Raw genomic sequence first — 23792 nt, forward strand, 5'->3', positions numbered from 1 at the left:
TCTGCACCGTAACTTCTATGATAAACTAGTTCAAATCCCACAATGACCTATGGGAATTTAACTTCAATAAATCTGGAATTAAAGGAAATTAGTACTGTCCCAGTAATGGTAACCATATAACTAACAGGTTGTCAGAAAAGATGAGTGAGCCAGATGGAATTATTAGGAAAGGAAATCTGCTGTTGTTGCCCTATCTGGCCTAAATGTGATTTCAGATCCACCAGCAATGTAGTTGACTCTTAACTTCCCTCCGAAATGGCCTGCAAGCAATTTAGTTGTCAAGAAGGCAGCTATGCACCACCTTCTCTAGGGTAATTGGGGACGGGTGATAAATTCTGGCTTTCCAGCATCTCCCACTTCCAATAGATAAACAGTAAGCATGATGTTGGTTTAGTGTTTTCAGTGTTTCAGTAAAGTGTAATATTGCCCATTAATCTTTTTGTTATCTGGTATATTTGACCTGTAGAGACCCTGTCTGCAATTCACAGACATTGTCATATGTACCTGGAGAATATTTTGTGTTGCAAAGGTAGCTCAAATACTGGTAGTGACAAATCATGCTGTTGGCAGTAGTTTAAGGCGATTAATTGAGTATCGCCCAAGAGGAGATCTGTAGCAACAATAGAGCTTATTAGCGTAAGTTCGATATCTCTTGTTGAAAATGGATACAGTAGGACAACTTGCATTTATCAGCACCACTAATGTCTGAAAAAGCCACAAGGCATTTCACAATCCGACAAACGTTGGCACCAAGCCAGAGGAGTAGGTAATAGCATTTGCGATGGATTACTAAAAGCTTGGAAGAGAGAGGTTTTAGAGAGTCTTAAAAGAGTAGCGGGGTGGAGCAGTTTAGGGAAAGGTAGTTGAAGGAACTGCCACAAATTGATATAGCGAGAGAGAATGAGGGAAGCGTTTTTGTTTTGATGCTGTTACTTTGAGGAAAGCTCATATTAAACAGCACATTGGAAGAACGTCCTGCTCTTTTGTAAGTACTTCTCTTGGAATTTTACTGTCCAGCAGCGCAGGCAGATGGATCTTTAGTTTAGCAACTCGTCCCTCAGTATAAGTCGAGATTGTGTTCCAAGTTCCGATGTGAAATTGAAACACTCAACCATGTAATTTGGAGGCAGAAGTGTCATCTGTTGAGCCAAGCTAAAATGCAGCTATATTTGTACACCATCTGAGATCTGTTGTGCTCAACACCATCTCAAGTGTTTAGTAACAGCTGCTTTTGTTGAAAGAAAATTTGGAAGTTCTTCTGTGTTTGCCAACTGCTTAATGGTAAGTTTCAACTTTGAAAAGATACTGCACAAATAGACTAAATTGGTTAGATTAGATTTGGATTTATTGTCACATGTACCAAGGCATAGTGAAAAGTATTGTTCTGCATAAGGTCCAGGCAGATCGTTCCATACGTGAAAAACATAGGATAAGAGATGTAGGAAGAGGATCTGTGGGGGGGAGCTCACCGAGAGTCGCCACGCTCCGGCGCCGTCTAAACCTGTTGACCAGGGTGGTGATGCTGTCTGGCATATAAACTCCCAACTTGCAGAGGCTGAATGCCAACATCTTCACTAGTAGCCCAACTTGATTATACAAAAGACTTCTTCAAAAGATTTTGAATTGCACGTTCATGGTGCAGGAGTGATTTTACAAAATAACTAAGTGACTTAGTTTTGATACCTCAGTCAGTTAAAGAAAATTTCAAATTATTTATTTCATTTTTTTTGACCTTCTGTGGCTCGTTAGTTTTCTGTTTCTGGCCCTGTAATCACAGACAGTCCTGTGCTTGCATGTGCTCTTTTATCACTTTCTTTCCCTCCCTCGCCCCTTCTTTTTTCTTTCCTCTTTCTCTTGCATTTGTCACTCTTGCCTCACGATAGAAAGTAGCCTTTGTCATGAAAGCAACTGACTATTTCTAGTATGTGAGAAATAAGTGTAACATTTCTGAATTGGTTCAATATAATGTTAAACCGCACTGGAAAATGCACATGTGAATGGGTGTTGGCTGCAGAGCACCCGGTGGTAGAATCCCTTCTTAACACACTCTCACTTGAGAAATGAAATGAAAATCGCTTATTGTCACAAGTAGGCTTCAAATGAAGTTACTGTGAAAAGCCCCTAGTCGTCACATTCCGGCGCCTGTTCGGGGGAGGCTGTTACGGGAATTGAACCGTGCTGTTGGCCTGCCTTGGTCTGCTTTCAAAGCCAGCGATTTAGCCCTGTGCTGCTGTTTAGGTGAGATATTTGACAGCTGCTGATGCTTGTCTGCTTGTCGACTTGTCCTTTCGAAGCGTAGTTCTTCCCTCTGTTCAAAAGCAAATTACTGCGGATGCTGGAATCTGAAATGAAAGAGAAGTACTGAAGAAGTACTGCTCTTCTCTCCGACAGGATTTCCGTAAGTCCCTCCCCTACTATCCAACTTCACTGCTTTCCATTTCTCTCTTAGTGTTTGTTGGACAAGATATTTACCAAGACTCGCTCCCACAGCCATATTTACTTCCTCAGTGACTGTCTTCGTCTCCGACTTACCCCACGGGGATTTCAACTTAAATTCCCCCCTGCATGTAACCTCCAGGATTACAGCTACCTCCAGGATACACAATATTCTGCCATCTGCTGCTCTCGCCGCATCCTGAAAGCCACACTCCGTGCCACCCCATATGAAAACACTCGACATCTCTCTCCAGCAGCACCGTCTTAGTCTCTCTCAAAGATGTCCCTGTCCCCAGTTTCATTTCATCCTTCGCATCATTCTACGCCTTAAAAAGAATCTTCCTGTTTCTTACAGATGTTAAGGAACGCAAGCTTCAACACCACAGCCCATCCCAGGCCCTCCACCAGTCCCAATCCCTCATACCCCATTTCTCCCAGCCCTTGCCGCATGTTCACCATACCCTCCGACCTTCCCCTCTCTTGCGGCTGAGCATGCTGTTCTCCGCAACGGACTCAGCTTTGTACCCTTAGGTCCCCACCTCAATGAATTCCAGGCTCAACATTATGTTGAACTCTTCTTTTGTCGCCTTCGTCGCCGTGCCCACTTCTTTGGGCAAGAATCCTCCCCCCGTTCCACTGATCCTTTCATGTGGCTCCAACATTCTGCCTCCAAGTGGATCCCCCTGCCGGGACAATTACCTGTCCTTGATCTTTTCATTGAGAACTGTCGACAGGACATTGGCCGTCTTAATTTTTCTGCCCCCCTCCACCCATTCCAACCTCTCTCCTTCCGAACTTTCTGCTCTTCACTCCGTCAGGTCTAACCCTGACTTTGTCATCAAACCTGCTGACAAAGGGGGTGCTGTTGTCATCTGATGCACTGACCTCTACCTCGCAGAGGCTGAGCTCCAACTCTTAGATACTCCCTCTTGCCTCCCCCTGGACCATGAGCAGACCACTGAACATCAAGCCATTATCTCCAACACCGTTAGTGACCTCATTTCCTACGGATGCCTTCCTCCTATGGCTTCTAACCTCATTGTCTCCCAACCTCGGACAGCCCGCTTTTACTGACTTCCCAAAATCCACAAAAAGGACTGTCCCGGCAGGCCCATTGTGTCAGCATGCTCTTGCCCCACCGAACATATTTCCTCTTATCTTGACTCCATCCTCACTCCTCTGCTCCATTCCCTCCCCACCTACATCCGGGATTCCTCTGATGCACTGCGTCATATTGACAGCTTCCAGTTCGCGGGCCCTAACCGCATTCTATTCACCATGGATGTGCAATCCCTCTACACCTCCATCCCACACCAGGATAGCCTGAGAGCTCTTCGCTTCTTTCTCGAAAAGAGGCCCGGACAATTCCCATACACCACCACTCTCCTCTGCCTGGCTGAACTCGTTCTATCTCTCAACAACTTCTCCTTTAACTTGTCTCCCTTTCTCCAAATCAAAGGTGTAGCAATGGGTACCCGCATGGGTCCTAGCTACACTTGCTTTTTTATGGGGTATGTGGAACATTCCTTGTTCCAGGCCGATCCGGGCCTCCTCCCACAACTCCTTTACCGATACATTGATGACTATTTTGGTGCCGCGTCATGCTCTCGCCCGGACCTGGAAAAATTCATCAACTTCCAGTTTCCACCCTCCATCACTTTCACCTGGTCCATCTCAGACACTTCCCTTCCCTTCCTCGATCTTTCTGTCTCCATTTCCGGCAATAGACTATCCACTACAAGCCCACTGACTCCCACAGCTATCTGGACTACAGCTCTTCGCACCCTACAACGTGTAAGGACACCATCCCTTTCTCTCAAGTCCTTCGCCTCCGTCGCATTTGTTCCGATGATGCCACTTTCCAAAATGGTGCTTCGAAAATGTGTTCCTTCTTCCTCAACTGTGATTTCTCACCTACAGTTGTGGACAGGGCCCACGACAGTGTGCGGTCCATCTCCCACGCCACTACCCTCACCCCCTCCACTCCCTCCCAGAACAAGGATAGAGGCCCCCTCATTCTCACATTTCATCCCACCAGCCTCCGTATGCAAAGCATAATCCTCCACCATTTTCGCCAACTCCAGCGTGATGCCACCACCAAACACATCTTCCCTTCACTCCCTCTGTCAGCATTCCGCAGAGACCATTTCCTCCGAGACAATCTAGTCCACTCCTCCATACCCAGTACCTTTCCCATCACCCATCGCACCTTCCCATGCAATCGCAGAAGGTGTGACACCTGCCCCTTTACCTCTTCCATGCATAACATCCCAGGCCCAAAACACTCATTCCAGGTTAAGCAGCGTTGCATCCAATTTGGTCTACTGCATTCGCTGCTCCCAATGTGGTCTCCTCTATATCGGAGAGACCAAACGCAGACTGGGTGATCGCCTTGCTGAGCATCTTCGATCTGTGCGCATTCAGGACCCTGACCTTCCTTTTGCTTGCCATTTTAATAAAAGACCCTGCTCCCAAGCCCACATGTCTGTTCTTGGCCTGCTGCAACGTCCCAGTGAAGCTCAACGCAAACTGGAAGAACAACGTCTCATCTTCCGGTTAGGCATCTTCCGGCCTGAACATCGAATTCAACAACTTCAGTTGATCAACTATACCACACCGCGACCCATTTGTTTTCATTTCATTTTAACTGTCTTTTACCATTTCTTTCTTAATATATATTTAATTCTCTTCTCCCCCCCCCCCCCCCCCCCTGCCCCCCATCTTATCCACCTTTCTCCTCTTTGCTTCCCGCTCCCCCCAACATCTACAGTTCACCCTCTGATAGTTTCTCTGCTGTTTGACCTTTCACATCTTTTGCCCTCTCTGGACACTGCCATTAGCACTCTGTCCCCTTGTTTCTGTGGCCATTAGCACCCAGTTTCCCTGGGTTTTTGTGACTCATCTTTCATTCTCACTCCACGGTATAAATATTTCCCACTTTCTCTTGTCTGTTAGCTTTGACAAAGAGTCATCGGACTTGAAACGTTAGCTCCCTTCTCTCCCTACAGATGCTGCCAGATCTGCTGAGATTTTCCAACATTTTCTCTTTCATTCCCTCTGTTCCATTCTCTGTTGCATTCCTGTCTTCAGTCATAGGCTGTCTCTCTTCCTACTGTGGGCAGTGAGTTTCTGTCATCGGTCTTCATGTGACAGATCGGGTTGATTCTCGGCCCACAGACCTCTGGGCACAAGAGCTTGACGTCCCACAAGGTAGTGGGTTCCAGACTGCAGTATTTGCTTGCTTCCTTTCTTTCCTTCTCTATCGCCCCTCTCCATCATCATTAAGATGTTGTGACTCAAAAGTGTGATGCAGCTTGGTGGGCAAGCTATTGCCATTTTGAATGATTGGTAGCAATCTTCTCCCAGCCATTAATGTTGTTGCTGCCATGTATTACGATCCCAGACCAGACCCCAACAGTTGCAGGGATACTGGACCGAAACCCCAATATTTTAGTTTATTTTGTAAGACTGTGCGGAAAGAATATTTCGCTTCAGGGGTCACTGCACAAAGAAGTAGGGATTTGGTATTTTAATTCAATGTGGTTGACTCTTATCTTCCCCCCCAAGGGCAATTAGGGATGGGCAATAAATGCTGGCACAGCCTGCGACGCCCACGCCATGAACGAATTAAAAAAAAAAACGTTATTATTAACACCGTATTAAACTCTTTAATATCACACCCGAAATTAACTTCCAATTACCCCTTAAACAATTGGGCGGCACTGTAGCAGCGGTTAGCACTGCTGTTTCACAGCACCAGGGACCCAGATTTGATTCCAGCTTGGGTCACTGTCTGTGCGGAGTCTGCACGTTCTCCCAGTGTCTGCGTGGGTTTCCTCCGGGTGCTCTGATTTCCTCCCACATGTCCCGAAAGACGTGCTTGTTGGGTGAATTGGACAACTGAATTCTCCCTCAGTGTACCCGAACAGGCGTGCGCCGGAATGTGGCGACTCGGGGATTTTCACAGTAACTTCATTGCAGGGTTAATGTAAGCCCACTTGTGACACTAATAAAGAGTATTATTATTACTAAATACAGTTAACTACTATCTCTATATTCCCAATTTAACAAGAAATGAAAAATCTTACAGCTTCCATTCCATCCTACATTCCAATGGCACAGAGTAACACTTGCTTTCCAGAAGAGATTTGTCTCTGTTGGAACCCCTGCAAACTGTGGCTGAATGTCTTTAAAAAGCTGTTTCAACTGGTTTGTTTCCGCTTCCCCCTTCTCCTCAGACAAATCTGCAAGGCATTAAATACTATTAATCTTTTTTGTAACTATCCTACTGTGACAGAAAACTGTCTGACCTGTTAACTCTTATTCAGATCAGAACTGAACTCAAAAGTTCAGTTAAACAACAGTGCATTAGCCCAGGCTTTTACAATGGTCAATTTCACCTCTGGCTCCGAAAAGCTTTCTGGTCTTGCAAAACAATATTATTTTTAAAAACATGGCTACTGCAGTCACACACAACCCAGGCTTTTAACCCTTAAATTGTCAAATGTTTGTAATCCAATATATCGAAAATCCTGCATTTGTCGCACATGCTTCAAGGAGTGCTTTAGAGTGCCTTTAAACTATTCTCCCTTTCCTCCACTGGAACATTAGCCACTTTCGAATTGCTAATCGGGACCTGATGGGGAAAACACTTTTTTCTGGGTGTTGTCCCGTCCAGCAAAATTGGTTTTGCAGGAGTTTTGCCTGAATGTTTGTGGAACCGGCTTAAGACAAACTGACTTGAGATGTGTTTGCCGATGGCCCTCCCAGTGAATCTGGAGGATGCAGTGGAGGCATTGCTGGTGGAATTTCTCCAGCATTGCTTTGTGTCGTTGCCGAGTCCAGATCTCACTATAGTACAGGAGCGTGGTGATGACATGTGTTCTACACACTAGGACCGCTGACTTGTAGAGGCCCTTGTTGTCAAACACATTTTGTGGGAGCCTGAGTAAGTGTAGCCGATCCATTGCTGGATCTCCAAAGTAAGCAATGCTTCTTATCAAAGGAAAAGTAACTTCAATCTAATTTTCCAAATTGAGTTCTTTCAATCATTTTAGCCTCTAATTACAAATTTCAGTTAATTTCTAATGGAATATGGTAACTAATTGCCATCTTGGTGGCCTATTGAGGGAAATGGCTGCCAAGCTATTGGAAGTGCTCAATTCTGGAGTGTCTCTTTCGTATCTGGGAGTTGGAATATTTGGCTCACCAGGTGTGAGTTTGGTGCAAGTTTTGTTTTGAGCATATTCGTGGACAAGCTGAGTTTCTTGTATGCAAACTTGACGATAGTGGCTCGCAAATCTGGTGTAGAATGAGCAACAACACTATAATTATTTGCAAACTGCAGATCATGTGTGTCTCTGGTCAGTTTAGTTTGGCACCGAGGTAACTGAGTTTAGAGGTTTAATCTAGGCAGTATTTAATATTAATACCGGAGGGCAAGTTGATTTTTGAGATGAATAGCCACTGTTGGGTAGGTTGTGAATAATGTGAGGGCTGTCATCCAACCTTGAACCTGGTGTAGATTTTGAAGCCATCTATTTCAGATTTCCCACTCAAGACAGTTGAAGTATGGTGAAGAAGTTTCTCAGACATCCAAATCTTTGGAAAACATTCCACAAGAGCCTTGCAATATAATGAGCCCTATCTCTAACCAAGGTTGCCAGATTCCATTCCAGCTGAGTTGCCACCTGTAATTGGAGGGTGCAGCAATAATATTACAAACTGAAGAATCATTGAAAGGGACTCCATTTTGAACATGAGTGAAGTTAGTTTTCCTTTGATAAGTATCATTTCTTAAATTGGAACATATTGGTTATGGTGCTATGACTTCTATACAGGTTCTACATTCTCACTGCTTAAGCTCCCCAAAAGAATTACTTTATTTACTTTTCAACAGTAGTAGCATGTGCTGGTTGCTGCATGGGGTTCCACATGGTTTGCTTTAGAACATAGAACATACAGTGCGGAAGGAGGCAATTCGGCCCATCTTAAGCCCTTACTTCCACCCTATCCCCGTAACCCAATAACCCCATCTAACCTTTTTGGGCACGAAGGGCAATTTAGCATGGCCAATTCACCTAGCCTTCACGTCTTTGGACTGTGGGAGGAAACCGGAGCACCCGGAGGAAACCCACGCAGACACGGGGAGAACGTGCAGACTCCACACAGACAGTGACCCAGTGGGGAATCGAACCTGGGACCCTGGTGCTGTGAAGCCACAGTGCTACCCACTTGTGCTATCATGCTGCCCGATATTGCTTTCTCAGTAATATCACTCTCTGGGCATGGCATTGGGTCTTGGTGCACTTGCATTGAAGGGAGCAACTATTAAACTGGAATGTGGGTTAGCTTTTCCTCATCTACTACTGGAAGGTCATAATGGGATTTCAAGTGAAGTTCGAGATTATTTTATTGATTAGGGTAGGGAATGAGGTGTAGAGACTCGCACTTGGGAAATAAATTATAAATAAGAGAACATTTCTTCTGCCAGCAAATTCTCCTCATCTCTCCTCAAAGGTTTGGTGAGTGTGAGCAGTATTCTACACAACTGCCATTCTTCATTTATGAATGAAGATAGTGAGTATTTGGAGGTTATTCCTGTGTGGAGCATAATGTTATCATTTGGTGGTACCCACGGCTTGCTTAATGAGAAAGCTGGTGAGATTTTGGGTTAGTAGCTATCGTGCCTCTGGGTGAGGATTTGGGTTTGTTGTCACGTGTACTGAGGTACAGTGAAAAGTATTGTTCTGCATTCAATCCAGACGGATTGTTCCATACATGAAAAACATAGGAAAAACAAAGGACATACAGATGCACAATGGAAATACATAGACATCGGGTGAAGCATACTGAGTGTAGTACTACTCTGTGGAGAAGATGCATAAAGAGATTAGATCAGTCCATAAGAGGGTCAATCAGGAGTCTGGTAACAGCGGGGAAGAAGCTGTTTTTGAACCTGTTAGTGTGTGTTCTCAGACTTTTGTATCTCCTGCCCGATGGAAGAGGTTGGAAGAGAGAATAACCTTGGTGGGAGGGGTATTAAGTTCTAGACGGAGTTGGTGGGTGGGAGGTGGGTTTGCGTAATGGACTGGGCTGTGTTCACAACCCTCTGTAGTTTCTTACGGCCTTGGGCCGAGCAGTTGCCATACCAGGCTGTGATGCAGCCGGTTGGGAGTGAGGTACGAAACTTGAGCAAAAATCAAGCTGTATCCCTTCATGTGAGTGGATTTTGTTTTGTTGAACTCAGTGTAGAAATCAAAAGTGGGGGAAATAAGAGTGAATTAATGCTGACAAGAGTAGAGAAACATTCCAACCATCTGTTTGGCATTTAGACCTTTCTTTTTCTACTTATTTGAAACTTGTACTCAATCATTTTTGTGACAGATCAGGATACAAGCAATAGGTTTTTCAAAATGTACATTTAAGCTTTCGAACAAGCTGGTTGTGTGAGGTCTTTGTTTTAATGCAAGCTTGTTTTAATGTTTGTCCTCTGAGAAGAGTAGTCAAGAAGAATGGAATATTTTCCACCTTTTTGTGTGAATTGAGCACGCCTAGTTCAATGTAGTAGAGGTTAGATTCTGAGCATGTTTTGGTACTCATTCCCCCATTAATGTTCCAACCTTGAATTTCAGGGAAGCACTGATACTAGGTGTCAATGGACATAACTTTGTGCTGTTTTATAGTGTGAGCATACACCCTTTGCCCACAAGATTGAAGTAGCTCAAACCCATTTTCGTTAGGGCCTTGCAGCTGTATTAAGAGGGGATTCTGATTCAATTAGTCCGGGCTTGTTTTAAACCTGGGTCCCAGAGGTCGAAGGCCAATGTTGTCAACAACTGTGTCCCAGTTCTCTAGTGGGTAATGATTAAATCTGTGCATGATGCAATGGCTCTCAAGTTACAAGGCTCCACATTCCTAGGAATAATAAATTGTTCCATTTAGGATTCTATTTTATATTGCTTTCTAATGTGTGCCTGGTGCAGTTTTGCTGCAATTGGTCAGGAATCTTAGTCAGTCAGATCCAGATGGCCAAGTACAATTGCTTTTTGCTTTTTTGCTCTTCTGTCAAGTGCAATGTGTCGTGCACCATTTAAAAACTGGACATGGTGCAAGCTAATGATTGGCAGTCAAATTTGGGGCATTACATTACTTTCTAAATGGTAAGAGGTTAGGTACAGTGGATGTCCAAAGAGACTTTGGTGGGGGGTTCAGGTGCATAGGTCCTTAAAATGCCAGGAGCAAGTGGCTTTGGAGGGAGTGCAATGCAGCTTCACAAAAATGATACCTGGAATACAGGGGTTTAGTTACGAGGAAAGATTTACTGAAATTGGACTTGTTTTCGCTAAAATTCAGAAGGTTAAGGGTAATCTAATCAAAGTATTCAAGATATTAACAGGGAAAGGCAGGGTAGATAAAGATAAACTATTTGCACTGGTTGAATAGTCTAAAACTAGGGGGCACAACCTTAAAAATGAGGGCTAAACCATTCCGAGAGATGTTAGGATGAACTTCTTCACTCAAAGGGTAGCACAGTGGTTAGCACAATTGCTTCACAGCTCCAGGGTCCCAAGTTCGATTTCCGGCTTGGGTCACTGTCTGTGCGGAGTCTGCACGTTATCCCCATGTCTACGTGGGTTTCCTCCGGGTGCTCCGGTTTCCTGCCACAGTCCAAAGATGTGCAGGTTAGGTGGATTGACTAAGCTAAATTGCCCTTGGTGTCCAAAAAGGTTAAGTGGGGTTACGAGGATAGGGTGGGTGCTCTTTCCGAGGGCTGGTGCAGACTCGATGGGCCGAATGGCCGCCTTCTGCACTGCAAATTCTATGATCTATGAAAGGGTGGCAGAGGGTTGGAACTCTCTCCCGCAATCAGCAGTTGAAGCAAGATCAGTTAATTTTAAATCTGAGATAGATGGACTTTTGTTCAGCAAGATATTAAGGGATATGGGCCAAGTCACGGATCAGCTATGATCTCATTGAATAGTGGGACAGAAGTGACAGAATAGCCTACTCCTGGTCCTATGGTCCTAACAGAGCACTTCTAAAATTCTTAATTGCAGAATATTAATACTCTAACATTGTCAGACATTGGCCTAAATCATCTAAAATTGAGAATGCAAATGACTTAAGTTACTGTTGTGCTTCATAGAATCATAGAATTTACAGTGCAGAAGGAGGCCATTCGGCCCATCGAGTCTGCACCGGCTCTTGGAAAGAGCACCCTACCCAAGGCCAACACCGCCACCCTATCCCCATAACCCAGTAACCCCAACCAACACTAAGGGCAATTTTGGACACTAAGGGCAATATATCATGGTCAATCCACCTAACCTGCACATCTTTGGACTGTGGGAGGAAACCGGAGCACCCGGTGGAAACCCACGCACACACGGAGGATGTGCAGACTCCGCACAGACAGTGACCCAAGCTGGAATCGAACCTGGGACGCTGGAGCTGTGAAGCAATTGTGCTATCCACAAGGCTACCGTGCTGCCCCAAATATGTCACTGTCGACCACTCAGGACCCAGAGGAAGCCCCTATCCATGCACATAGATTGTGCTTATGTGGGAAGGGGAGAGAGAGATCTCCAAGGTGCTTGGTGGCCTGTAAATTTACTTCCAACACAAATTCCAATGCTACTATTTGATCCTGTACTTTTCAAAGAAAATCCCTGTTGTCACTCATGACCTTCAAATGCATTGACACCAATGAAGTACTTCTGAAATGCTGTGACTGGTGTAATGTAGGAAATGTGGCAGCCAATTTGCACACAGCAAGTTCCCACGAACAGCAATGAGATTACTGATTGGCTAATCTATTTTAGAGATGTTTGTTGACCGATGAGGACTCTGGACACAAGGGAGATTACTTGTGTCAGTTCAACGCCTCGTCCAAAAGATGGTACCTCCCACAGTGTAACATTCCTCCACCAAGGTTACGTTTGTGTGACTTTAGGATGACATCAAATGCATTGTGTGTAAATATGAATGCAATTTTGGACTTTGAGCCTGATCCTATTGCTGACACTCAATTTTCTAAAAATACAATTTCAATTACACTGTTCTTTAATCAGTGGTGTTGAGATATTACATGGAATCTTCTAACTTAACGTGAGAGAAGAAATTTCTCTCTGCACTTGGTGTTTCTCTATAAAATGTTAGCATGGTCTCCAACGCAAGTGTATCTGCTTATGTATAATTACCCTTGAACTCAATCGGAAGGTGGAACAATTGCACTTTTCAGCATTAAAAGGACTCACTGCATTTCAGATGCTGCAGAAGAGTATATGATGTGATGTTTCATCCTCCGGTCTCCATCTCTGACCGGCAAGCTCACCTCCAACTCGTGCTCAAGACGCGGACTCTCCATTACCCCTGGTTCTTCATTTTCCTTTATTACTGCCTTAGTCTGTGTCTCCAGATTTGTCCAAATGATTTTATGTCTGAAATTATTTTAAAATCGTGAGTACGGAAAGTCCATGGGGGATTGTTGTGGCTACCAGAGTACTGTTCAGGGATAAGTACTGGTCGGGAGGAATTCTGAGTGCTCCTGAGCTGAATCAATCGTCATTATCGATATATACTCTAACTAAATTAATGCCCCTTCCTGCTCCCTAATGACATCACTCACTTTTTCATAAAAGTGTTGTTTAATTTGTCAGAAAATAAAATTAGGCTAGGTATAAAAGAAATTTCTTTAATCTGTTTATTTCGCAAGCTCTGGTGAAATATTGGTGTCTCTACATCTTTATTTGCAGATTGTGCGTTTACTTGGGTGAGGGTGGCAACATTGAGTTTGACCACGTTAATAATCCCCACACAAGACCATTTGTTCCCGGTAGTGAAGGATGACCAGCGCCTGTCGAGCGTAACCTCATAATTAGTGCTTTCAGAGCAAAGATAGAAAAATTAGAGACCATTTTACCAAAAGATTGGATCATAGGAGCGCTGTACATTGCTAATGGTGGCTACTTTTGAGACCACTTCGTATAGATAATCTAATTTTACATCCATTAGGGCCCTGACTCCTTTCAGTTGCTTCTAATGATATTGTTGCTCATTGCACCATGTTTGACGTTGATCTTTGGCCTGCATGCAGCTTAGGCCGCTGCAGGACTGAATGTGCATACTTGGGAGGAGAGGCGAGAATCAAAATGATCCTTAAACTAAGCAAAAGGGAAACTTTGTAAGTTTGCATCCCTATTAACTGTTGGGACAGAGAGGTTTGAATTGCTTTACTTTAACGAGTTTTATGGTGCGGGGTCCAGACCGCTGCAGATTAGACAGCTGGGGTAAACCAGGTTTGTGGGGTAAATTGTTTTTTTCGGAAATGGGAGCATGCTGATCGATTCGAGCGGGTGTCTACAGGATTTCTTTTTAGTCCAAAGAGGGGAAGAAATTGGATAGAGTTATACACGGCCCATCTATATTTTGTTGAGGGCAATATATGACAAAAATAGAGGACTTTTAAGCCTGAAATACTCTGTGAATTATATGAGCCTTTTCCTCACCGTTGTCCATTTTGTTCTTTTTGCCAATGTGGAAATAAGGACACATTAGTCAAATCTGTTGCAATCAGGTGTTGCATAGCTCAGACTTTAACTGTCCCTGATTATCTAGTAATACCTAGATTTATGGATGAACTAAAGTACACAAGTTACAATTCTTCCACTAAATTCAAAATAATTGCTTTAGTTCAGAATAAATTGGTGCATTCGAGCTGGAGCAACAATAGAGTTGTAGCAATTGTTCTTAATAATCCTGGGTAGTATTGGGAATATTGAGTGAAATTTACCAAAAGGTAGATGTGTATGAATGTTAGGATAAAGCTTGGTCATCTGTCCCTTCCACGGTTAGATGTTTGTCTGGGATTGCATGTGAAAAGTGACTACCTCCAGAGTGCGCATCATATCAGGGGGACCTTTTCCCCCCAAAATGATGGTCTGCAGCAAGGGAATAACTTACAAAACCCTAGCTGTCAGGAAATTGAGAAAAGGCTCCTTTCATCTCGCGACATGTCCTCAATAGCTGCACTGCACTCAGCATATTGCTCTTTGATTACATGTTTGTGGGGGTTAACCTCATTTTAGAAATCCTGTTTTTAAATGCAATGACCATAACAAAAGGAATAGGAGCAGGAGTGGCCATCTGGCCCCTTAGGCTTACTCTGCCATTTAGTAAAATCATGGCTGATCCTCGACCTCGACTCCACTTTCCCACCCGATCCCCATATCCCTTAAGTGTCCAAAAATCTATTGATCTCGGCCTTGAACATATATGACAACTGAGCATTCATAGCCCTCTGGGGTAGAGAATTCCAAAGACCAGACGGAATTTTCGATTCATGGCCATTTTCGTTGTCACCAATCATTCAACTGTCCAGAATCTCGTCTTCCTGCTGGAGAATGCTTTATGTTAAGATAAAGCACTGCATAACCTTAAGGTTAATTCCATGTTACACGAGGAGCTGTCGCCTTTAGATGAGTCGCGTATGTAATGGGGAAGATGGTGTGGGGAAATTGAAGAAGTTTGATGGGTGAACCTGTTGTTTATTGCGTTTCTTTCGGACACAGTCCTCCCTATGTCAAAAAAACGTCCAATCGTTTTCCATCTTTTTTCTTTAAAAAGTGATCCAGCTCATCGATACATCACATGCTCACCCCACCTTTCGTCTTTCCCATGTGCATTCCTGTTCTTGTGCTCTCTTCTGCTTGTCCGTAAAAAACGTTTGAGATTTTTAAGTTTCACATTTAAAGTGGTCTACATTGTTTTTAAACAAAGTATTTGCCCAGTGGCATTAATTAAAAGCATCAGGAGGTGTGACGTAGTTCGGCCTTTAAGATCTTATCGAAACCAATGCAATACTTTTGTGGTCTGCTTTGGGCACTCATTCCACTGTGCAATTATTAGTTTTGTTGATCTGCCTGGTATACTGAGGAATCTGGCCACCTCTACATACTGTCTACGAATGATTAAATGCCATTAAATGAGTTTGTGTATTCTTTTGCAGGATGCGTTTAGTATCTTTAAAAAAAAATTTTTTTTTAAATCCAAAAAAAAAATCGGAGTACCCAATTCTTTTTTTCCCCCCAATTAAGGGGCAAATTAGCATGGCCAATCCACCTATCTGCACATCTTTTGGGTTGTGGGGGTGAGACCCACGCAGACTCGTGGAGACCGTGCAAACTCCACACGGACCGGGATCGAACCCGGGTCCTCGGTGCCGTGAGGCAGCAGTGCTAACCACTGCGCCACCATGTCTTCCTGCGTTTAGTATCTTGATGAAGTTGTAGTGACAAATCATTACTGCGTCAGTAATATGATGGCAAAGTACTTCATTCGCAACTACTAAATTGATGAAATTGCTTTCTGGAAAATTTAGACACTGCATTCCGCTGAATTTATTGGCTCGGAAGACTCAAAATCGTGTCTATATAGAATATCTTCATGATTGGGCCTTAACAATAAAAGGTAATTTGCATGATCCTTCTACATCAGTGGTAGAAATTCTGCGGTTAGCTGGAAGGAGGCAGAATACATCTGCGCTTTATTAGAAACTGTGGATATTGGGTACATGTTGGATTTGGATTGGTTGTTGAAAGACTGGCAACACACTGTCTAGACTCACACCTGCGCCACTTGAATGAGGTAGTGGTGGGTTCCTGGCCCATGGGGATGTATACCCAGCATTATCAATCAGCAGAATCCGGTGAGAGTGGAAGAGATTCATGGGAATAAGATAAAACAAAGATAGAAAATGGTTACTGGAAAATCATGTTGACGTTTTGTCTGTTTCTCCAATGCTGCCCTGGCTAGCCCGGATCCGGCACCCTCTCAAACTTAAGCTCATTAAAAAATCTGCCCCTATCACCCCTGTGCTTGTTGACCTACATTGGCTCCTGGTTCAGCAAATACGTGAATTTAAAATTTCATTCTCATTGACAAATCCCTGCGCCACCTCGCATGTCTCAACTCTGGCCTGATTTTATGTTGTACATTCTATGTCACCTCTTTCAACCATACAACCCTCCAGTCACTGCATTTCTCCAACTTTTGAGCCTCTTGCACATCACCAGTTTTCATTGGTGTGCCTTCAACTGCCTTGACCCTAAACTCTAATCCTGCCCCTGCTCTCGCTTGATTTCTCCTTAAAAAATTTGCTTCTTTGATAAAACCTTTTGTTATCTGCGTAATGTCTCCCTTTGTGGCATCGCATTAGAGTTGTTTTGAATATGCTCCTTTGAAGAAACCGTAGGACATATTACTATGTCAACGATGCTACATAAATATAGTTGTGCTATGATAGGGCAGCACTGCTGCCTGACAGCTCCAGGGACCCGGGTTCAATTCCAACCTCTGGTGACTGTTCTCCCCATGTCTGTGTGGGTTTCCTCTGAAATGAAAAATGAAAATCGCTTATTGTCACAAGTAGGCTTCAAATGAAGTTACTGTGAAAAGCCCCTAGTCGCCACATTCCGGTGCCTGTTCAGGGAGGCTGTTACAGGAATTGAACCGTGCTGCTGGCCTGCCTTGGTCTGCTTTCAAAGCCAGCGATTTAGCCCTGTGCTAAACAGCACCTCCGGGTGCTCCGGTTTCCCCTCACAGTTCAAAGATGTGCAGGTTGGGTGGATTGGCCATGCTAAATTGCCCCTTGGTGTCCAAAACGTTAGGTAGGGTTACTAGGATAGGGTGGAGTCGTGGGCTGAAGTATGGTGCTCTTTTCAAGGGCAGGTGCAGACTTGATGGGTCGAACGGCCTCCTGCACTGTAGGGATCCTCTGATTCTATTCTGTGATTCTATGTGAGAGAGGTGAACTATCAGAATTGTTAATTGGAGATGATATGTGTTGAATGTTCAACAATATCTCGAAGAATGCTATGCTAGATTTATTTTGAAATTCTATTCTATGCTGTAATTCCAAACTTATTTTTCCCCAAAAATAAGCTTCATCAAATTTATAAAAGTATATTGCGTAATAGTTCTGGCTGTTGATCAAATTGCAGGCCAGATCAATTTCTTTTAGTACAGTATGTGACACCCTGAGGTACCTTACACTTACAGCTTACATCTACAATATTCGTTTCACATCAAACTTGCAGCCGAAGGGGTTTTACAGTTTGGTGTACTTTGCCAGGAAGGCTTTAAGTTGGTGCTTGTATCAATTTTCTGTCAATGAGGTACTCTTCCTGTACATTGGACAAGGCAATGGCATAGTTGTAATGTCACTGGCCTAAAAATCCAGAGGCCCAGGCTAATGCTCTGGGGATACTGGTTCAAATCCCACCTCAGCAGCTGGTGAAAGTTTGGTTAATTAATCTGGAATAAAAAAGCATTGCATCTCCTATCAATGCAAGATGGCCATCGATATCCATCTGCATGTGCATACTTGTCCGCACATGCGTAGAAAGACCAGTGACCACACTGCAGGAGACATGATGCTGGTTGGATCTTATTCGGATCCTGAAGCTGTTCACCCAGTCTCTGAGCCCCACAGTGGGTGCAAGGTTGAGGTATGGACTTCCCACGGTTAAGTCTCCCACTCCCGCAGCTGCTTCACCAGGAAGAGGCCCTGGAGCTGCAAACGCAGGATACGGAGATTGTGATCAAGAACTGCATCCACCCCCGGGTGATCAGCTGCCTCCCCTGCCTTCCCCATCCTGATCCGCAGCTCCATTCCACCACTGCTCCACTGACTTGGGAAACAGTGAGGCTTTTTAAATCACTGCCTTTAATAATCGATCAGATCTCGGCTTCTGGCCGCTGCCTACTCCGTCACTCGCAATGATGTCACAGAGTAAAGCCGTACAGCTTAGTATGCACGCTGTTGGTAGCAAACGTGGCCGTTAAAAAGCTAGTCTCAGTAATAATGACCATGAAACCATTGTTGATTGTTGTAAAAACCCATCTGGTTCACTAATGTCCTTTAGGGAAGGAAATCTGCCGCCCGTACCCATATCCTTCCTTAGATATGGGGCCCAAAACGGCTCCCAATACTCCAAATGGGTTGGACCAGAGTCTTATACAGCCTCAATAATACATCCCTGCTCTAGCCCTCTCGACATGAATACCAACATTGACCTTGCCTTCCTAACTGCCAACTGAACCGGTATGTCAACCTTAAGAGAATCCTGAACTAGGACTCCTAAGTGTCTTTGTGCTTCAGATTTCAGAAACCATTTCCCATTTTAAAAAATAGTCTATGCCTCTATTCTTTCTACCAAAGTAGATAACCCCTCACTTTTCCAAATTGTATTCAATCTGCCACTTCTTTGCCCACTCTCCTAGCCGGTCCAGGTCCTTCTGCAGCCTCCCTTCTCCCTCAACATAACCTGTCCCTCTGCATATCTTTGTATCATCTGCAAAAGTAGCAACGATGCCCTCAGTTCCTTCTTCCAGATCGTTAATGTATATTGTGAAAAGCTGTGGTCCCAACACTGATCCTGGTGGAACACAACTGGTCACTGGCTGCCATCTTGAAAAGAACATAACATAAGAACTAGGAGCAGGAGTAGGCCATCTGGCCCCTCGAGCCTGCTCCGCCATTCAATGAGATCATGGCTGATCTTTTGTGGACTCAGCTCCACTTTTCGGCCCGAACACCATAACCCTTGATCCCTTTATTCTTCAAAAAGCTATCTATCTTTATCTTAAAAACATTTAATGAAGGAGCCTCAACTGCTTCTCTGGGCAAGGAATTCCATAGATTCACAGCCCTCTGGGTGAAGAAGTTCCTCCTAAACTCAGTCCTAAATCTACTTCCCCTTATTTTGAGGATATGTCCCCTAGTTCTGCTTTCACCTGCCAGTGGAAACAACCTGCCTGCATCTAGCATTTTATGTTTCTATAAGATCCCCCCCCCCATATCCTTCTAAATTCCAACGAGTACAGTCCCAGTCTACTCAACCTCTCTTCGTAATCCAACCCCTTCAGCTCTGGGATTAACCTAGTGAATCTCCTCTGCACACCCTCCAGCGCCAGAACGTCCTTTGTACCCACTCTCTGCCTTCTGCCAGCCCCTAACACCATGGGCTCTTATCTTATTTAGCGTCTTTCTTGAAATCCAAATGGATGACGTCCACTGGTAGTCCTTTGTCTAACTTCCTACTATCAACATCCTGGGGGTACCATTGACCAGAAACCCAACTGGACCTGCAGTACAAATACTGTGGCTACAAGAGCTGGTCAGAGGCTGGGAATTTTGCACAGAATAAGTCTCCTTCTGTCTCTGCAAAGCCTGGGTACCAGCTACAGGACACACGTCAGGAGTGTGATTGAATACTCTCTGCTTGCCTGGGTGAGTGCAGCTCCAACAACACTCCAAGCTCGACGCCATCGAGGGCAAAGCAGTCTGCTTGATTGGCACCCCTTCCACCATTTTCAACATTCATTCCATCCACCACGAGCATCAGTGGCAGAAGAGAGTATCATCTACAAGATGCACTGCAGCAACTCACTAAGGCTCCTTCCAAACCCGCAATCTCTACTACCTAGACAAGGACAGCAGATGCATGGGATGATCACCACCTACAAGTTTACCTCCAAGTCACTCACCATCCTGACTCGGAAATATATCACTGTTCCTTCTCTGTCACTGGGTCTAAATCCTGAAACACACTCCCCAACAACACTTTGGATGTACCTACACCACATGGACTACAGTGGTTCAAGAAGGCAGCTCACCATCACCTTCTCAAGGGCAATTGGGGATGGGCAATTAAAAAAAAAATAACTGCTGGCCTAGCCAGTGATGCTCACATCCTGTGAACAAATTAAAAACAACCATGGACAACATTGTCTGTTTGGGGTCTGCTGTCAGCACTGTTAACCAGTTCAAACTGGCCTTGTAACCCAAATTAAATTATCAGGGGTGAGGCCCTGTTCTTTGACAACCAAGCCAACTGATCCTTTGTCCCCATCACTTTCAAACTACCTGAAGTGCTGAGAACCTGGTCTAGGGGGGTCATGGTAACTGAAAGGAGCATGTTGCCATAGTGAAACAACCTGGGCATGTGCAAGTGTTGCTCTTGCTTCATTGTGGGTAAGAACCTGAAGTGTGAGTTGTTCTGTGTTTTTCTACATGGCGCAGGTCTGGTCCAGACCGTGCCAGGGTCGTTACTGAGCCATCTTCTCTGGGGGTTAAAAATGGACCATGTCTGCAAGAATGTGATGTTCAAATCTCTAGACATGAAGGGAGAAAATGTGTCCAACGTCAGCTTCATCTCCTGATGGCCACCTTTGTGTGCAGCTGTATCAAGCCGTGTGTCGACCCTTGGCATGTAAACACCAAGTGTCACTGCGTGATGAGGTTCTATCTGTCCTTGATGTTGTGTTTGATGGTTCTGGCCATGATGTTGTGGAATTTCCATTCAATTGGACAGTGCTGCACCACCCGTTCTTTGTGGACAAGTTTGTACAGAGCAACATCGCTCACTGCAAGTCCATTAGCCAGTGGTCCGCAAGTAATCCCACCAAGGCCTTGCGGGAAAAGGGGGAGATGGCCCCTGTCAGATGGTCCCCTGAGCAGACTGTGAAAATCATTTGGCAGAATGCTTCATTACAAAACTTGGTCCTGTGCTTGACTACCGCAAGGACTGCTCAGCAAATTGCTGTTTTTCTCCTTCTGCTTCATGAACTCTCTTCACTGTCCCTGCATACCTTGCTGGCCAATTATGCTCAAGAATTTCCAGGTTTCAACTTTGTGGTGGATTAGCATAGTTTTGCATTGGCAAGTTGCAATTTCTGGCGTAATAAATTATCATGGCAGTAATGTTAACCAGGCCTCGTAGAGTCTCGTAATACTGAAACCATGATAAACGTGGCTTGAAACTGCAACGGAAAAAGTTGACTTTGGGCTTTTGAAAGATAAGTCAAGGCAGAATATTTTGCTGTTGAAAATGGATGTTTACAGAAATGATCTCCCAAATTATCTGAGAAATACTTGTTTCATCGAGTAATATTTTGGAGAGGATCATAAGTAAAAGATGGAGCCAAATTTCATGATATGGATTATAGTTGTGGTTTTATAGGAATGTGTGGACTTGGTAAAAGTCATATTTCTACTTTGCTGAAGGTCTACTTTCTAGTGAATAGTGAGGAATTCTGAAAATTAAAAGATAGTGTGAAATATCATTGTATTTGAAAGCTTCCTTGGTAATGGTATTTTGGGACGGGTGAGACACCAGTTCAGTTCTATCTGACATCACATTGAGGCAGGATTCACTGAGCTGCTTTCTGTATATTTCTGAAACATCCTTCAGCAATATGAATATATCACACTTAAAGTGTTTTTTAAAAATATATATTTATTAAAGTTTTTTAACACAATTTTTCTCCCTTACAAACAATAACCCCCTCCCCTCTTAACAAAAAAAACGAGAAATCGCGCAGAGCAAGATATATACATGGCAAAATTATATATTTACACAGCTTTGTACACTGGCCCTCACCCGTACGTGCCAGTTTCCCCAACCCTTCATGTTATCTCTTGCTCATCCACCCTCCCAGGCAGTCCCCCCTTTCTCCCCACCCCCCAAGGTTGCTGCTGACCGACCTTCCTCTAACGTTCCGCGAGATAGTCTAGGAACGGTTGCCACCGCCTGTAGAACCCCTGCGCAGACCCTCTCAAGGCGAACTTAATCCTCCAACTTTATGAACCCAGCCATATAATTTATCCAGGCCTCCAGGCTGGGGGGCTTCGCCTCCTTCCACATTAGCAAGATCCTTCGCCGGGCTACTAGGGACGCAAAGGCCAGAATGCCGGCCTCTTTCGCCTCCTGCACTTCCGGTTCGTCCACTACTCCAAATATTGCTAGCCCCCAGCTTGGCTTGACCTGGACTTTCACCACCTGAGATATTGCTCCCGCCACTCCTCCAGAACCCCTCCAGTGCCGGGCATGACGAAAACATATGGACATGGTTCGCCGGGCTCCCTGAGCACCTTCCACATCTGTCTTCTACCCCAAAGAACCTACTCAACCTCGCCCCTGTCAAGTGCGTTCTGTGGACCACCTTAAATTGTATCAGGCTGAGCCTGGCACACGAGGAGGAATTAACCCTACCCAGGGCATCAGCCCACAGACCTTCCTCGATCTCCTCCCCCAGCTCCTCCTCCCATTTATTCTTCAACTCTTCTACCAGCGCTTCCCCCTCTTCTTTCAACTCCTGGTGTATTTCCGACACCTTGCCCTCCCCGACCCATACACCCAAGATCACCCTATCTTGAACTTCTTGTGCCGGGAGCAACGGGAATTCCCTCACCTGTTGCCTCACAAAAGCCCTCACCTGCATATATCTAAAGGCATTTCCTGGGGGTAACTCGAACTTCTCCTCCAGTGCCCCTAGCCTCGCAAACGTCCCGTCGATGAACAGGTCCCCCATTCTTCCAATCCCCGCCCGATGCCAGCTCTGGAACCCCCCCCCGTCCATCTTCCCCGGGACAAACCGGTGCTTACCCCTGATCAGGGACCACACCGATGCTCCCATTGCACCCCGGTGCCGTCTCCACTGGCCCCAGATCCTCAACCTTGCCGCCACCACCGGGCTCGTGGTGTGCTTTGATGGCGAGAGCGGCAGCGGTGCCGTCACCAGCGCCCCCAAGCTTGTTCCTTTGCAGGCGCCATCTCCATCCTCTTCCATGCCGCCCCCTCTCCCACCATAACCCACTTGCGGATCATCGCCACATTTGCTGCCCAGTAGTAGCTCCCCAGGTTTGGCAGCGCCAACTCTCCTCGGTCCCGACTACGTTCCAGGAACCCTCTCCTTACTCTCGGGGTCTTCTTCGCCCACACAAACCCCATAATACTCCTGCCTACTCTCTTAAAAAAGGCCTTGGTGATCACGATGGGAAGGCACTGAAACACAAACAGAAACCTCGGAAGGACCACCATTTTGACCGACAGCACTCTACCCGCCAGCGAGAGCGGTAACATGTCCCATCTTTTGAAATCCTCCTCCATTTGCTCACACTTAAAGTGTTGACGAGAGCATTGCCTTGCATATGTCAGATGTTAAGTGGTAATGTCCAATTATGGTAGTGATGTTTATGTTCATATTTGGCATCCATTCTGTTTCTGCCTGAAAGGGTTATTGAGTATTCCTCAAGTAAATAGTGACCTCATTGTGCATTGACTGGAAGAGTTCTAATGATTGAGTGTGAAGAAGATGAATTTACATCTGGGCATATTGTCATAGCTTGTTTCGATGGTGTGTATTAGTGTCTAATTCAGTAGCTCCTCTGAGCTAGATTCCTAGCACTAATGTGATTTCACTTTGTGCAAAGATAGTTAACTTTGGTTAAAATGTACATGTACTTTTAGCTCTTCGAGGAAGTATTGATTATGAGATTAAATGTTGCTCAA

The 23792-nt window shown here is 44.8% G+C and overlaps 1 protein-coding gene across 2 annotated transcripts in view; it reads left to right on the top strand.

Moving 5' to 3' along the window:
• The window catches only part of arhgap35a (Rho GTPase activating protein 35a), a 157509-nt gene that overhangs the window by 64663 nt on the left and 69054 nt on the right, over positions 1-23792 (top strand). The gene's annotated exons all lie outside the window — the stretch shown is intronic.

This window comes from Scyliorhinus torazame, chromosome 25 (assembly GCF_047496885.1).
Source record: "Scyliorhinus torazame isolate Kashiwa2021f chromosome 25, sScyTor2.1, whole genome shotgun sequence".
Taxonomy (NCBI): domain Eukaryota; kingdom Metazoa; phylum Chordata; class Chondrichthyes; order Carcharhiniformes; family Scyliorhinidae; genus Scyliorhinus; species Scyliorhinus torazame.